Source organism: Triticum urartu, chromosome 4A, assembly GCF_056163025.1.
Source record: "Triticum urartu cultivar PI428250 chromosome 4A, HENAU_Tu73, whole genome shotgun sequence".
NCBI lineage: Eukaryota > Viridiplantae > Streptophyta > Magnoliopsida > Poales > Poaceae > Triticum > Triticum urartu.
The window spans coordinates 446,214,804-446,231,225 of record NC_141876.1 but is presented as its reverse complement, the minus strand read 5'-3'; positions in this window follow the sequence as shown (position 1 = coordinate 446,231,225).

Sequence of the window (16,422 nt, the reverse complement as noted above, 5' to 3'; positions counted from 1 at the left end):
GACCATCATCACTGTCCCCTCCGACAAGAAGGATGCACTGATCTGCGCCAACCAACTCTACCGGGAAGCAGTTGCAGCGACTGCCGCCAAGGCACTTGCTCCTGTCGCTGGAGCCCCGGGAGGGAAGAAGACCGGCAAGACCTCTCGCACCCACTCCGGCAAGCGCACCTCTTCGGAGTGTTGTGCTCCCGTCGAGGATGTGCTAGAGAGCTCCACCGGCAAGAGCAAGAAATCCAGAGCTGCACCACCAGAGATCAAGAAGGTGTCCGTCAAGAAGGATGGCACGGGAGGGGCTTTCACCATAAGCTCCACCCTAGATAGCAAATAGGAAGGCACGCTCGTCACCTTCCTGTGGGCGAATGTCGACGTGTTTGCATGGCAAGCATCCGACATCCCCGGTGTTTCCAGGGAGGTGATTGAGCACCATCTTGCTGTTTGTCCTCATGCGCAACCTGTCAAGCAGAAGGTCAGGAAGCAAGCTTTGGAACGGTAGGAGTTCATTACAAAGGAGATCAGGAAGTTAGAAGCCGCAGGCTTGGTGAGAGGAGTACTCCATCCGACGTGGTTGGCCAATCCGGTGGTGGTGCACAAGGCAAATGGGAAGTGGAGGCTGTGTATTGACTACATAGATATCAATAAGGCTTGTCCCAAGGACCCTTTCCTGTTGCCGCGCATTGACCAGATTGTTGACTCCATGGCCGGGTGTGATCTGTTATCATTCCTTGACGCCTACTCAGGACACCACCAGATCTTCATGACAAGAGAAGACGAAGGGAAGACAGCATTCGTCACCCCATGCGGTACGTATTGCTTTTTATGGATGCCTTTCGGGTTGAAGAGTGCTGGCTCAACGTTTGCAAGGGCAGTCCAAATTAGTTTTGAGCCCCAGCTACATAGAAATATGGAAGCTTATATGGATGACATAGTGGTCAAAACCAAGGACAGGGCAACACTTGTACAAGATTTGGAAGAGACGTTTGCAAATCTGCGCAAGATCAACCTCAAGTTGAACACTGAGAAGTGTGTCTTCGGCATTCTGTCCGGCAAACTTCTCGGGTTCTTTGTGTCACAGCGTGGGATCGAGGCAGATCCAGACAAGATCAAGGCTATTGAGAAGATTGAGGCGCTCAAGCCGATCAAGGATGTGCGTCGGCTCACTGGTTGCGTTACCGCCATGAGCAGATTCATCTCCAAATCTACTGAGCGTGCCCTTCCCTTTTTCAAAATCTTGAAAAACGTGGGCCCAATGGAATGGACCCCAGAGACCGAAGCAGTGCTGCAGGATTTGAAGAAATACCTCTCCTCTACACCGATACTGGTTGCACCCAAACCACAAGAGCGGTTGCTGCTATATCTGGCGACAACGAATCAAGTGGTCAGTGCCGCACTAGTGGCGCAGAGGGAGGTCGACCAAGAGGCAGCGGCAACGGCAGGTCTGGCGGATGGTAAGCCAGAGCTCCCCCAGCAGGGCCTGGTGCCGGCAAGACAAGGCCCCGGCAGAGTCTGACGCTGGCGGGGCAGGGCCTGCGCAACCAAACAAAGTGGTGCAGAAGAAGAAAATGCTGCAGCAACCGGTTTACTTTGTCAGCTCCCTCTTGCAGGGGGTTAGGTCAAGGTACTCCTTATGGGCTCGAGGAAGTTGCGTCATTACTTCCAAGCACACGAAATCACCGTCGTCACCCGCCTCCCATTGCAACGGATATTGCATAACCCAGAAGAAACCGGGAGTATTGTGGAGTGGGCCGTGGAACTGTCGAGCGTTGGTTTGAAGTTTGAAAGTACTTCGACAATCTAGAGCAGAGTATTGGTAGAGTTCATTGCCGAGTGGACCTCAACGCCCGACGAAGAGATCCAGGAGACCACCCTCCCCGGCAAGGAGGCAAGTCGCAACTGGATTATGTACTTTGACGGGGCTTTCTCGCTGCAAGGCGCCGGTGCTAGTGTGCTGCTTGGTGCACATACCGGAGAGCGCCTCAAGTATGTAATCCAGATGCACTTTCCCAGGGAGATGTCCACGAACAACACTGCTGAATACGAGGGGTTGCTTGCCGGTCTCAGGATCGAGGCAGACCTCAGGATCAAGAAGCTCATCGTCAGGGGTGATTCACAGCTTGTCGTCAGGCAAGTCAACAAAGTTTATCAAAGCCCGTTGATGGAGGCCTACATAGATGAGGTGAGGAAGCTGGAGGAGCATTTTGACGGTATACTGGCGGAGCATGTTCCCCGAGTGGAGAACCACATCGCCCACTACCTGTTGAAATGTGCCACCTTCAAACTACCTGTGGAACCAGGTACTTTTGTGCTTCGGTTGACTCAACCATCCGTTGAACCATCAACAGAACAGAACAAGCAAAGGAAATCAGGCCCCAGCAAGTACTTTCCCGCCGAGCTCCCAGGAGCCGCTGGCAAAGATGTTGCCATGGACGCTGAGCCTGCCATGGGGCAACCGACTCCGACGGGGCGTCAAGCCCTGGCTGTAGAGACAGCCGCCTCCATGGCAGAGGAAATGCCTTTAGTCCTTGTCGTTGACCCCCAGGCTTCGGCATGGGCACAGCACACCGTCCGATTCCTCCAAACAGGGGAACTCCCTGAGGAGCATGAAGAAGTGGAGGAAGTAGCCCGTTGGTCTGCCATGTATCAGTTCGTCGACGACGTCCTCTACAGAAAAGACCAAACGGTGTGAAATTGAAGTGCATCCCCGGGGAGGAAGGACTGGAACTGTTCGCAGATATACATGGAGGCATATGTGGCTCCCACAGAGGGTCGAGGGCCCTTGCCGGCAAGGCATTCCGACAAGGTTTCTTCTGGCCCACTGCCCTCCACGATGCAACGGCACTAGTAACCAAGTGTGAAGCATGTCAGCTCCATTCGAAGAAGCTTCATCAACCAGATCAAGCCCTTCAAACAATTTCTCTCTCCTGGCATTTTCGGTTTGGGTGCTCGACATACTGGGCCCCTTCCCCCGCGCTGTCGGGGGCTTTGAGTACTTGTATGTTGCAATCAACAAGTTCACAAAGTGGCCGGAGGTGGAAGCAGTAAGGAAGGTGAAAGCGCAATTAGCCGTCAAGTTCTGTAAGGGGCTGGTCTGCCATTTTGGTGTGCCAAACAGAGTCATCACTGACAACAGCATGCAGTTTACAAGCCACACCTTCATGCAATACATCCAAGACCTCGGCAGCAAGGTCTATTTTGCTTCCATGGCACACCCACGAAGCAACGGCCAGGCGGAGAGGGAAACGTTGAAGTACTGTGAGGCTTGAGGACAAACACTTTTGACAGGCTCCACAAGAGCGGAAGGCGCTGGATTGATGAGTTGCCGGTGGTTCTTTGGTCAATCAGAATGACGCTAAATCGAGCCACCGGCCAGACCCCCTTTGCCCTGGTATACGAGGCAGAGGTAGTTCTCCCCACAGAACTCACATACGGGTCACCTCGAGTGCTTGCTTATGACGAGCTTGAGCAAGAGCAGTTGCGGCAAGATGACGTAACACTCCTTGAGGAAGATCGTCTTCAGGTGGTTGTGAGAGCAGCGTGCTACCAGCCAGCCTTGCGCCGCTACCATAGCCGCAAGGTTCATGCCCGAAGCTTTGAGGAAGGCGACCTTGTTCTTCGGCGCGTTCAATCGGCCAAGAATTCCAACAAGTTGCCGCCAAAGTGGGAAGGCCCTTATCGGGTAATACGAGTCACCAGGCCCGGCACAGTCCGCCTAGAGACCGAAGATGCTATAACAGTGAGCAACTCCTGGAACATCAAACATCTTTGCAAGTTTTACCCATAAGGCGCGGTTGCCGCCCCCCCCCCCCCCCCCGGCAAGACACCTTTTGTACAAGCCTTGCCGGCAAGGCATGTAACCCTCTATACAAAGCCAGGCGCAGACCCTGAGCCTAAATAAATGAAGCGCTGGCGCCCTAAGTTTTAGCATGCATGCTAGGTTGAGTCTATCCCTCGGTTAGGGTTAATAGTGCTTAGCGCGGCTAACCCCTAGCATAGAGGTTGAGTGTGTGTGTCTCTGTTCCTTTCCGTCCTCTTTGGTTCGCATGGTACATGGACATTTCTTCTGAGCTACTAGGAAGAAAAAGAACAAACCGGCGTTCCGGCCCCGGCATGCCAAGGTTGCCAGGGGCTGCAGATTCAGATAAGTCTTTTATCCCCTGTTGCGCATTTCCGTATGAAGGTGGGGCGTATGAAACCTCATTCTATTCCTAGGCCATCGTGCTCCCCCTTTCCTGTAGCCAAGGACTACTCCCTGGGTCGGAACTTGGTTGTAGCCGCGGTGACAAGGAAGCAAACGAAGGGCCTAACCCTACATCGCCCCTGCCTCCGCCAAGAGCGTGAGTATGGTCGAATGAAGTGAGGGGACGGCAAGGCCTGTTGCCGGGCAACAATGTTTATCTTGAAAATAACAAGGATTTACTCCTTGACATGGGCTTCTCTCACGCACAAAGAACCCGGCAAGCACTCTTTTTCATTAAATACATCCATACAAGTACAATTCATACGGAATGCAAACATGAGCAAGGGGATTACAAGTTTTAAATTTAACAAGTGCCCGCACGATTACAAACTAAAAAAAGATAAGTGCCCCATGATCCCCATTCTTGCCCTTTTTCCTCCTAGGTGCGGCAGGTGAAGGCAAAAAGGAGGCGACGGGGAACGGGCCGATGGAGAGCTTGACGAGGAAGGCCCTCGGCAGGGCATGTGGCCGAGGAAGGGGCGATGCGGTCAGTCAAAGTCGAGGTCGGCGTCCTCCCGCACAACGTCCTCGTCGTTGTTGTCGATGTCCTCCTCGTCACTCCCGCATGAGGAGGAGTCTTCATCATCAGAGGAGCTCTCCACGCAGCACTTTAGGCGAGTTCCAAGGTCCCCAAAGACCTTGACGGAGAGCAGATCGTTCTCCATTAATTTGAAGTAGAGAACGAGCCCCGCCGTCAGGCTGTGGACACGAGCAAAAGTCTTCCATCTGCGACGAAGGTACATGACATGAGGGGTGGGAAAGTCGACGTCAACCCACGTGCCGCCGTTCCCGCAGCCCCTCATATGCAACCTCAGGGTCTAGGGCGGATCGAGCTCCATCTCCCGAGCGAATAGAGCAGTGAGACGAAGGCGACGACGCGGTGGCCAGCGCAGCCTGATGAAGAACTCACGAGGCTGGTCCCCGACATGGCCCTCCATTGGGGGAGGCATCGCTGGCGGAGGAAAGGCCGGTGCGCCGCCCCTTCCCCCTCTTCCCCGAGCACCACGCTGACCTCGGCCTCGCCCCGACCCCTTCCTATCATGGCCGGCTCCGCTACCACGAGCTCTTGGGAAGGAGGGACACGCTGTCGAGCAGAGACCCTCGCCGCCACCGTCGAAGGGCAGGTGCCCCCTCTCGCCATGGTAGATGAAAGAACGGAGCCGAGGTGGAAGGAGAGGGATGATGAAAGATTGAGGGGTGCCATTCCCCTCCCCTTTCTTATAAAGGGGCGCGGTCGGGGCTCGGCCGCCCCACTCAGCCAATCTGGCCACCAGGGGCGCAGGTAATCGAGGCCGACCCGCTGCCCCAATCAGCGACGGCCCGGTTTCCTGCCTCATTATTTAAGGCCCATGTCCCCCCTAGCGCGTCCACCGCCTACCACCTTGTGGGCATGGGGGACACGTGGTGAGCAAGAATAAATCAAGGGGACGGGTGAGGCGACTATTCTCCACCCTGTGATCGTGTGGCGCGGGCACCTTGAAGATCACGACCCGAGTCCACTCAGTAAATTAGCCGTGGCTCTGTGTTTTCCTCTTTTTATGTGGAAGGCGCGAGCCGCCTCTTTACCATGATGTGACGCATGCGTGCAGAAACCACCCCACGCATGACCCCGATGTCACGCATGACCCTCCATGTCGCACGTTCAACACGGGTCGTGGGGAAGCGTAGCGGACGGAAAAGTTACTGCAGTAAAGATCTGCCCCGCCTGCCTGCGCACCGTTCTGGGCCTAGCGCAACAACGCGTCGCGCTTATGTGTGGCCCAGGCCCGGGGGCTCCTGTCGGTATACAGAAGTAGGGGCTCTCCTTTCCATCCCTTTACTTGTGCACAGGCAGTCAGAGCCACACCTGCGGCCACACTGAGCAGGGCAAAGGAGGGAAGCCAAACAACAGAGACAGCCAGAGCAATGCCAAGACCAGAGGCGCAGAGATAAAGAGGGCGAGGTGGACTCCCCCGGCAAGACCCTTGCCGGGGCAGCTTCCGCAGCCCCGGCAAGATCCTTGCAGGGCAACTTGCCTGACGCTAGCAGAGCGCGCCACCCTTGAGCCCAAGGGTTTCCAACACCATCAACTACATTGGAACCAAGGCTCGGGAGGAAACTCCATGGTGGCATGCAGATCTTTGTGGAGATCATAAATACACAAGACCAGATGAGGACCAGAAGACGATGATCCTTGGCAAGATCCTTGCCAAGGAAATCCACGAGACCCCCGGCAAGATCCTTGCCGGGGGCCCGACAAGACCCTTGTCGAGGACATCTGTGGGGCCGCAGCCAGGCCCACGTCTGCCAAGACTGCACCACCTCTCCCATGCAGCTGCTAGCTCAACCAGCTGGGAAGGCATCTGCGTGGCAGCATGTGGCCTCCACACCGACTCAGGAAGCACATGCGTGGTGGCATGCAGATCTTCATGAAGACTCTGCCACCACGGCAGCCCAGCAGCCAGCCAACATGGCGCTACAATGCCTCATCAGCTCGGATGCGTGTCGGAGCCAGGCGAGGCGGCGACAGCTGGGATGAGCTTCCTTGCCATCCCCGATAAAGCAAGAGGGGCACGTTGGCAGCGCATTAAATGTGTTTTTCCAACGGTGCCAGAGGATAGACTCAGCCACTATACACCTTTCCACCTCCTGTCTCTATGGCATCCCTTTTTTGGCTATAATAGGAGGCCTGAGGCGTACTGAAGAGGGATTCGGATCTTTGGAACTAGAGACACACCGTAGCTAGTTCAAGAACTCAAGAACACTCAAATATACATCAAAGCAGGACTAGGGTATTACATGTCTCCGCAGCCCGAACCTGGGTAAACGATCCTTGTGCTGACCGCCAGATCCGCTCTTTGCACAATCCCACGCCCGCCAACCGTAGAAGGGATCCCAGTGATTCCATAGGTGTCGTTTCCACCGACAACAGGAAAATCATGCCTCTCAAAATAATTTTATCTCTCAATTTAAGCTATGAGCTCCGGTACCTATAGAAGTCTCTGCTTCCCTCTACGAAGGGCCTATCTATTTACGTTTGTCCACTTTTTATTTTAATTTTGAGTCTCCATGTTCTCTTATAAAGCACTAACTAGGGAACACTATTGTCATACTTGTGCATTGGATGTACCTAATATTTGAGTGTATTTCATGAATGGATCAATGATTGAGCATAATGGGCTAGCGATAACTTTCTTTAGCATTGATATTTTGAAAGACATGGTTGCTTGTTGATATGCATGAGTATTCATGTTTTCATGTCAAATTATAGAATATTGCTTTGAATCATTCAATTACAAATGTCCATGCTACAAAAAACAATATATGATGAATATGTTAGGTAGCATTCCACATCAAAAATTCTGTTTTTCATCATTCACCTACTCGAGGACGAGCAGGAATTAAGCTTGGGGGTGCTTGATATGTCTCCAACGTATCTATCATTTTTTATTGGTTCATGCTATTATATTATCAATCTTGGATGTTTTCTATACATTTAGGTGCAACTTAGTGCCCAATGCCGTATGTTGTTTTTGCTTGTTTTTGACTTTGCACAATACCAGTACCAATTGAATCCAAATGCCACGATACTTTTTGGAGATTTTTTCCGATAATGAGAGACCCTGCAAGCTTCGGGAGGGAACGAGAAGATGAAGGAGTGGCCCACTAGGCACCAGGGCGCGCCAGGGGCCTGCCCTGGTACCTAGTGGGGCCCACAAGCCTCTGTTTGACCTAACTCTGCCTCTATAAATACTCTAAAATCAGAAAGCCTACTAGGGAGTCCATGAAATACTTTTTCCGCCGCCGCAAGTTTCAGAACCACGAGATCCCATCTAGAGGCCTTTTTCAACACTCTGCCAGAGGGGGATTCGATCACGGACGGGGCTCTTCATCATCCTTGCTGCCCTCTAATGATGCATGAGTAGTTTACCATGGACATATGGGTCCATAGTTAGTAGACATATGACTTCTTCTCTCTTTTTGATCTATTTTCTCCTCAGTGTTCTTGGAGATCTATCTGATGGAATGACTTTTTGCGGTGTGTTTGTTGGGATCTGATGAATTGTGAGTTTATGATCAGATCAATCCATGAATATTATCTGAGTTTTCTCTGAACTCTTTTATGCATGATTGTTATAGCCTCATATTTCTTCTCCGATTTATTGGTTTGGTTTGGCCAACTAGATTGATTTATCTTGCCATGGGAAGAGGTGCTTTGTGATGGGCTTGATCTTGTGGTGCTCAATCCCAGTGACAAAAAGGGACATGACATGCATGTATCGTTGCTATTAAGGGTAACAAGATGGGATTTATTTCATGTGTGAGTTTATCTTGTCTACATCATGTCATCTTGCTTAAGTCGTTACTCTATTCTTTCATGAACTTAATACACTAGATGCATGCTGGATAGCGGTCGATGTGTGGAGTAATAGTAGAAGATGCAGAATCATTTTCGTCTACTTGTCTCAGATGTGATGCCTATATACCTATTCATTGCCTTGGATATCGTCATAATTATTTGCTTTTCTGTCAATTTCCCAACAGTAATTTGTCTACCCACCTATGCTATTTTTATGAGAGAAGCCTCTAGTGAAAACTATGGCCCCGGGGCTATTTTCTATCATATATTAAAACCAAAAATACCTTGCTGAAATTTTCTTTTATTTATTTTCTTTTGTATTTTTGTTTGATCTATCTATCAAAAACTATATCATTTAATCTTGCTCGTAACCGTTGAGGAATTGACAACCCCAATACGCGTTGGATTGCAAGTATTTGTTGTTTGTGTGCATGTGTTGTTTACATAGTGTTGCTTGGTTCTCCTATTGAATTAATAACCTTGGTTTCATAACTGAGGGAAATACTTATCTATACTGTACTGCATCATCCTCTCCTCTTCGAGGAAATCCCAATGCAGCTCACAAGTAGCACCCGGCAACATCCTCTCCGGCAGCTTCTGGGAGCTCCGTAGTAAAATACTTGCTGGAGTTCAACTTTCTTCTCTTGTTTTTTTCCAACTAATCGTGTTATGGATGGCTGACTCAAGTGGAGCACAAAAGTTACTGGTTCCACAGGTAACTTGAGCACGGCTCGCTTTGACAGATCATCTGCAATGTTGTTCTCTGCCGAGGAATGTGCTCTGTTTGCAATCTATCAAAGTGCTCTTCTAGTTTCCTCACTTCAACAACATATGCCTCCATTAATGGACTTTGACAATCCTTATTGCCTTGTTTCACAACCAACTATGAGTCACCTCGAGTGATAAGTTTTCTGATTACAAGGTCTGTCGCGATCTTGAGACTAGCAAGCAGTCCTTCATACTCAGCAGTGTTGTTGGCCGCCTTCTCCCTAGGGAAATGCATTTGAATTACATACTCGAGGTCCTCTTCGGTGGGTGCGTCAAACAGCACTCCAACATTGGCACCTTGTAGCGAAAAGGCCCCATCAAAGTACATAATCCAATCCTTAATTGTTCCCTTGCCAAGAAGAGAGGTTTCTGGAATTTCTTTGTCTCGCGTTGGCGTCCATTCTGCAATGAACTCTGCCAAGGCTCTAATACATCTCAACGTATCTATAATTTTTTATTGTTCCATGCTATTATACTATCCATCTTGGATGTTTTATGCATTAATATGCTATTTTATATCATTTTTGGGGACTAACCTATTAGACTAGTGCCCAGCGCCAGTTGCTGGTTTTTCCATGTTTTTGTCTTTTATAGAAAATCAATACCAAACGGAACGAAACTTTTGAGGATTTTTCTTAGACCAGAAGACAACCATGAAGCTTCGGGAGGAGGCCAAAGGAGCCATGAGAGGGCCACAAGCTCTGAGGCGCGCCCCCAGGCTTGTGGCCCCTCGGGACTCCCCAAACCCTAATTCCAGCTCTATAAATACCCTAATATTCCCCGTATACCAGAGGGCACACCAAAAATACTTTTCCGCCACCGCAAGCTTCTATTCTCGTGAGATCCAATCTTGGGGCCTTTTCCAGTACTCCGCTGAAGGGGATTCGATCATGGAGGGCCTCTACACCAACCTTGCTGCCTTTCCGATGATGTGTAAGTAGTTTACCATGGACCTAAGGGTCCATAGCTAGTATCTCACTACTAGGGAAAACGTTATACATAGATTCTTAGCAGCAGCGCGGTTTAAAAACAGGCGCCACTGCTAACTAGCAGTAGCGAGCTTAAAGGAACCGCGCTACTAATAACTAGATAGAAGTAGCGCTCTAGGTGAAACAAGCGCTACTACTATAATTGCCACGGATTTGCCCCCGGGCTAGATATAGTAGTTGCACCTAATTAAGTTTAGTCCCATACTGCTAAGCGAACAAGGTGTTTACCACCTTAAATATGTTGACTATTTAGAATCTACACGAAAAGATCAACGATGACCAACATATATTTTTGATGCGTGCTTAGACTTAGTAGTAGTGTTTTTCCCGAAAACGCGCTATAGCTACTTTAGCTATAGCGTGTTTCCTGAAGTGCGCTACTGCTAGTTCGACTAAACCACCCGCCCGCTCAAAATTTCGCTAAGTCCTCCTTCCCCCCACTGTTCCCCTACTCCTCTGTCTCCGCCACCCGAGCCCGAGCCTGCCCTCACCGCCGCCGGCCGAGGCCGCCATCAACCTCACTGCCACTGCTCTCGACCTCACCGTCGCCGCCGCCTCCCCTACCCCCTCCGCTCTCAACCTCACCTCCGCTCTCGACCTCACTGTCGCCGCCGCCTCCTCCAACCCTGCCGCCGCCTCCCGATCTCGAGCCCACCCTCGCCGCCCCTACCTCTCCGTCGCCGAGCACCTCCCCGCCATCGTCTCTCCCCTCTCTGTAAGCCCCCCTCCCCCACCCTCGTTCTCTTTGATTAGTTAGTACTAGATGTTTTTTAGTAGTAGTAGTAGTAGATGTTAATTTAGGGTTCATAGATAATGATTTTTAGCAGTAGTAGATGTTAATTAGTAGTAGTGATGGTACTAGTTAACTATTGTATAATGTAGTTTACTTTTACTATTTTTAGTAAGTGTTTAAAATAATTAGTAAGTAAATTAATAAACTAGTTGAACTACTTTAGTTGTAGTTGAACTAGTTTAGTAAGTAAATTAATAAACTAGTTGAACTAGTTGAATTAATAGAACTAATGTATTTTTAGTAAGATAATTAATATAACTAGTTGAACTACTTTATTTTTAGAAAGAACTAGTTTTTTCTATTTATAGTAAGTTTATATTTAGTAAGAACTAGTTGAATTAATAAAACTAGTTGAACATGTCATATTTGTTGTTATTTTTTAGTTTAAGCAATTATTCGGGATGTATTAGTGATAACTTATACGGTTTTTGCTTTTGCAGAAATCAAGGAGCCCCTCCATCATCCCCGTCGTCATCCCCGTCACCGACCCCCTCCGACATCGAGGTGAGACCAGCCAAATATCCATGTATATCTTGTGTTGCTCAAATAGGATATGTGGTTGCCCAAGTGGCCGTTCATGTTTAGTTTACACCTCCGAGTGGCCTATGTTTTGCCGGACTGTTGATTAATTTCCGTTCCGGCAAATTTCAGGCGCTCGATATGTCCTTTTTTAGCAAAGGTCATGCCGGATTTTTCCGTGAATTCTGGCATGACTTGTGCTAGAATATGTAGGAAATATCGAGTGGCCTGGATTTTCTTGAAAAATAATGATCTAATTTAGGTTTTTAGTACATATATTTAATTGTACAAGTTTAATCTTTGAATTATGAACGTAGGAAATGTCGTACTCGGACGACGACAGTCTCCCGGGGGAGTGCAACTAGTGCCACGACGATCGAGGTATGTGTGACAGGTTCGTTGAGCTGGACGAAGATCGATGCTTCAGCATTAAGCTCGAGGAGACCTTCGATGTTGAAACGGTACGCAACAACGACAAGTGTTTTTTTCGTAATTAAGCATGACTTCAACTATTTCAACGTCTAATTTTCATCCTTTACCATTCGACAAGCTTATCCCATGCCATGCAAGACGCTATGTCTTGGAGAGGATGGGTTTTGAAGACCATGAAAATTTTCAAACAAAGAAAATACACCTAAGGACCCAGCATGGTATCGATTTTGAAGTAAATCTATACAATTCTCAGAGCGTAACCCATTTTGGTTGCCAAAATTAGGAAGCACATTGCAAAATGTATGGTTTTTATGAGGGTATGATTGTCACCATGGATCTTGGTGATCCTGACATCTAGCAAGACAATATGGACATTTGGGTCCTTGTTGATACGCTTCTGATGCTACCGCAATGTGAGTTTCTCAAACATAGTTATTAACTAATTATATTGTTTATTTCAAAATAGTTGACAGCTTATTTCCATTGACAGCTTATTTTGAATCTTCAAAGAATGTGCAGAAGATGGTAGACAAAACCCACTACACTGATGGCTCTGAATTAACTTATAAGGAGAAAAGTCATCTGATTGCTTATTGTACTTATCTTGAGAATTACAATACCTATCATCGAACTCCTCCAAATTATGGTGAATACGTGCCACTAGTGCACGTGTTGAACCATGGTAACTTCTATGGAGATACCCTGGTAAGATTTTTTACTATTACGACATCAGTGCATCTTTTGCATACTTCTAAAACTAGTACATCATTGCTAACTACGAAGTTATTACTATGTTTTTCAACAGAAAATCCCGAAGGATTGTGTGCCTCATCTGATGTATCAGAATGGTCGCCTTGCTGTTCTGAACATACAACCAGGTCAATCTAAGGAGCTCACCTGTGCATATCAGATTTCTAAAACCGGTGAACACATGCTAATCAAAGAATGGAAAAAATGTTTGGACATTCGCAAGGAGGTTCTTGCAAGTAACATTAAGCGAAAGGCAAGAATTGGAGATAGGATAATCTCCATTCCCCATAATGGAGAATCAGGGGCTATCTTGTTTTTTGCTATTTTACCTTACAAAATATAGTAGGTCCTAAGAGAATGTAGTAGGTCCTATGAGGTACAATATGTTTATTATGTGATACAATGTGTTAGAGTTGATGATGAGGAGTGCTTGTGATTACGACTAGTGACCAATTTGCTATGTGATGTCTCATTGATGAAAACGATGATCTTGAGGAGGTGTTATATGACAATGATGTATTATGATGATAAGTTGTTAATGATATGATGATGATGATGATGATGATATTTATTATATCATTGGGTGAAAGAACCGCGGATTAGTTTCAAGTGGATGTCCATCCACCTGAAACTAGTCCACGGTTCTTTCACCCCGTGATGTAATAACTCATTATGATGTAAAAAAAATTCTAAATTCCTGTTGTCTGAAAACTTGTGTAAAGGTGTACAAATACAACATGAAATAAAAAGAAATAAAATATGAAATAATAGTAGCAGCACGAGCAGGGAGAAGCGCTACTACTAATTACCAGTAGCGCTCCTCCGGGAAGTCGCTACTACTAAGTCGATTTAGCAGTAGCGTGGGCGGTGGCATGCTACTTCTATACGTTAGTTGTAGTGCCTTATCAGTAGCGCATCGCCCCGCGCTACTGATAGGCCTAAAACCTGCGTTGCTGCTAGGCTTTTCCCTAGTAGTGTCTAGATGGCTTCTTTTCTCTCTTTGATCTTCAATACAATGTTCTCCTCGATGTTCTTGCAGTTATATTCGGTATAATCTTCTTTTGTTGTGCGTTTGTTGAGATCCCATGAATTGTGGATTTATGATCAGATTATCTATGAATATTATTTTAGTCTTCTTTGAACTCTTTTATGCATGATTAAGATAGCTTTGTATTTCTCTCCGATCTATTGATTTGGTTTGGCCAACTAGACTGATCTTTCTTGCAATGGAAGAGGTGCTTTGTTTTGGGTTCAATCTTGTGGTGTCCTCACCCATGAAATAAGGGGTAGCGAGGCACGTATTGTATTGTTTCCATTAAAGATAAAAAGATGGGGTTTCTACCATGTTGTTTGGATTTATCCCTCTACTTAATGTCATCTTGCTTAAGGCATTACCCCGTTCTTGTCAACTTAATACACTAGATGCATGCTGGATAGTGGTCGATGTGTGGAGTAATAGTAGTAGATGTAGAATCGTTTCGGTCTACTTGTCATGGACGTGATGCCTATATTCATGATCATTGCCTTAGATATTGTCATAACTATGCTCTTTTCTATCAATTGCTCAACGGTAATTTGTTTACCCATCGTATGTTTTCTTCAAGAGAGAAGCCTCTAGTGAAAGCTATGACCCCGGGTCTATTTTTATCATATTATTTTCAGATCTATAAAACCAAAAATACCTTGCTGCAATTTCTTTATGCACTTTTATTTATCTTTTATACCTATCTCTATCAGATCTCATCCTTGCAAGTAACCATGAAGGGATTGACAACCCCTTTATCGCCCTAGGTGCAAGTATTTGTTTGTTTGTGCAGGAGCTATCATCGGACACTTGTGTGTTCCTCCTACTGGATTTATACCTTGGTTCTTAACTGAGGGAAATAATTGTCTCTACTTCGCTGCATCACCCTTTCCTCTTCAATGGAAAAAACAAAGCAAGCTCAAGAAGTAGCAGGCTCTTCTCTGGATTGTTGATGTGCTTTCAAACTTGAGGTCAAAGCTTGACAGTTCCAACGTCCACTCAAGAATCCTGCCTGTTGCATCTCGATTTCTCAAAATCCTTTGTATTGGAAAGCGAGTGATGACTGTGATTTGGTGTGCCTGGAAGTAGTGGCACAGCTTCCTAGAGGCCATAAGGAGACCAAAAAGCAATTTCTGCATTCCAGAATATCATGATCTAGCCCCTGGAAAAGGGAACTGGCATAATATACTGGGCACTGCACCAACTTCTTCTACACACACTAGTACGCATCTGTGCTATGCAAATGGGTTTTAACCCCTTTCTGGGACGGCATTTGGAACCGTCGCCAAGTGAGTGTGGGCGATAGGGGGGTCCTTCCCACACGACCTAGAAATCGTCGGGGATAGGCCCTCCTGGGACACCAAATGAGCTTGTGTGCGGTCGAGCGAGGTATCAAAACCAAATCATTTCCATAGGTATGTACATCCCACACGATGAATCCCAGAAAAACATTTCCATAGGTATGTACATCCCACATGGTGAATCCCAGAAAAACATTTCCGTAGGTGTGTACTTCCCACATGGTGAATCCCAAAAAAACATTTCCGTAGGTATGTACATCCCACATGGTGAATCCCAGAAAAACATTTCCGTAGGTATGTATATCACACACAGGCAATCTAAGGAATACGTTCCCATTCTAATTTACATCCCACACCGTCAATCCAGGGAAAACGTTTCCGTTCCTATGTATATCAGACACAGTCAATCCAAGGAATACGTTTCGTTCTTATGTACATCCCACACAGTCAATCCAGGGAAAACATTTCTGTTCATATGTACATCCCACACAGTTTTATGTGTAGGCTCGTGTGTGAAAGGTGTAACTATCACACATGCTCTGACTTGGTTAACTGTTTGCTTTTATCAACTAAATCACACACGATTTGATGAAGAAAACTGTGTCGCACTAGGCTATCCATCACAAGCACTTTTACTGCTAGAACCGTTTGCAAAGTTCCACGACACATTTAGCAGATTTATTAGTTTACAATTAATAATTCCAGTATTACACAAATTCACATTTCATATCAGGAACATAAATATATTATAACATCACAGTATGATAGCTACGTGAAAACAGCACAGTACAACATATAGCTAGTTCAACTTCATAAGAACAATATTAGAACAATATATTCAATTCCCTAATTGAGATCATCCAGGCTCGTCTTATCCACCTCTGCTTTCAGTTCAATAAGAACATTTTTGCAATGGCCAACTGGGAAACTGCCTCCTCCTTCGCCAACACCATCTTAGCAAAGTCTGATTTAAAAAATCTAAGCTCATTCTCCACCTTCCTCTTTTTATCCTGCATCTTCAAATATTCTTCAGCGTTGACAACACTTTCTCTAAGCCTATGTCTGTTCTCTTCCTCATACATGCTCCAGAGCTTTGCTAGGCACATCTTCAAACACTGTGGCCACTCTGGATCAACCCAGTCCAAGTAAGAACACTTCCATTCATCCTATAATATTTAAAACTAGATCAATAACAATTGTAGGGGAAATGGGTTTATAGCAACATACAAAATCACCAATGCTTATTTTAAAAACTGAGGAAACATGTTAATTA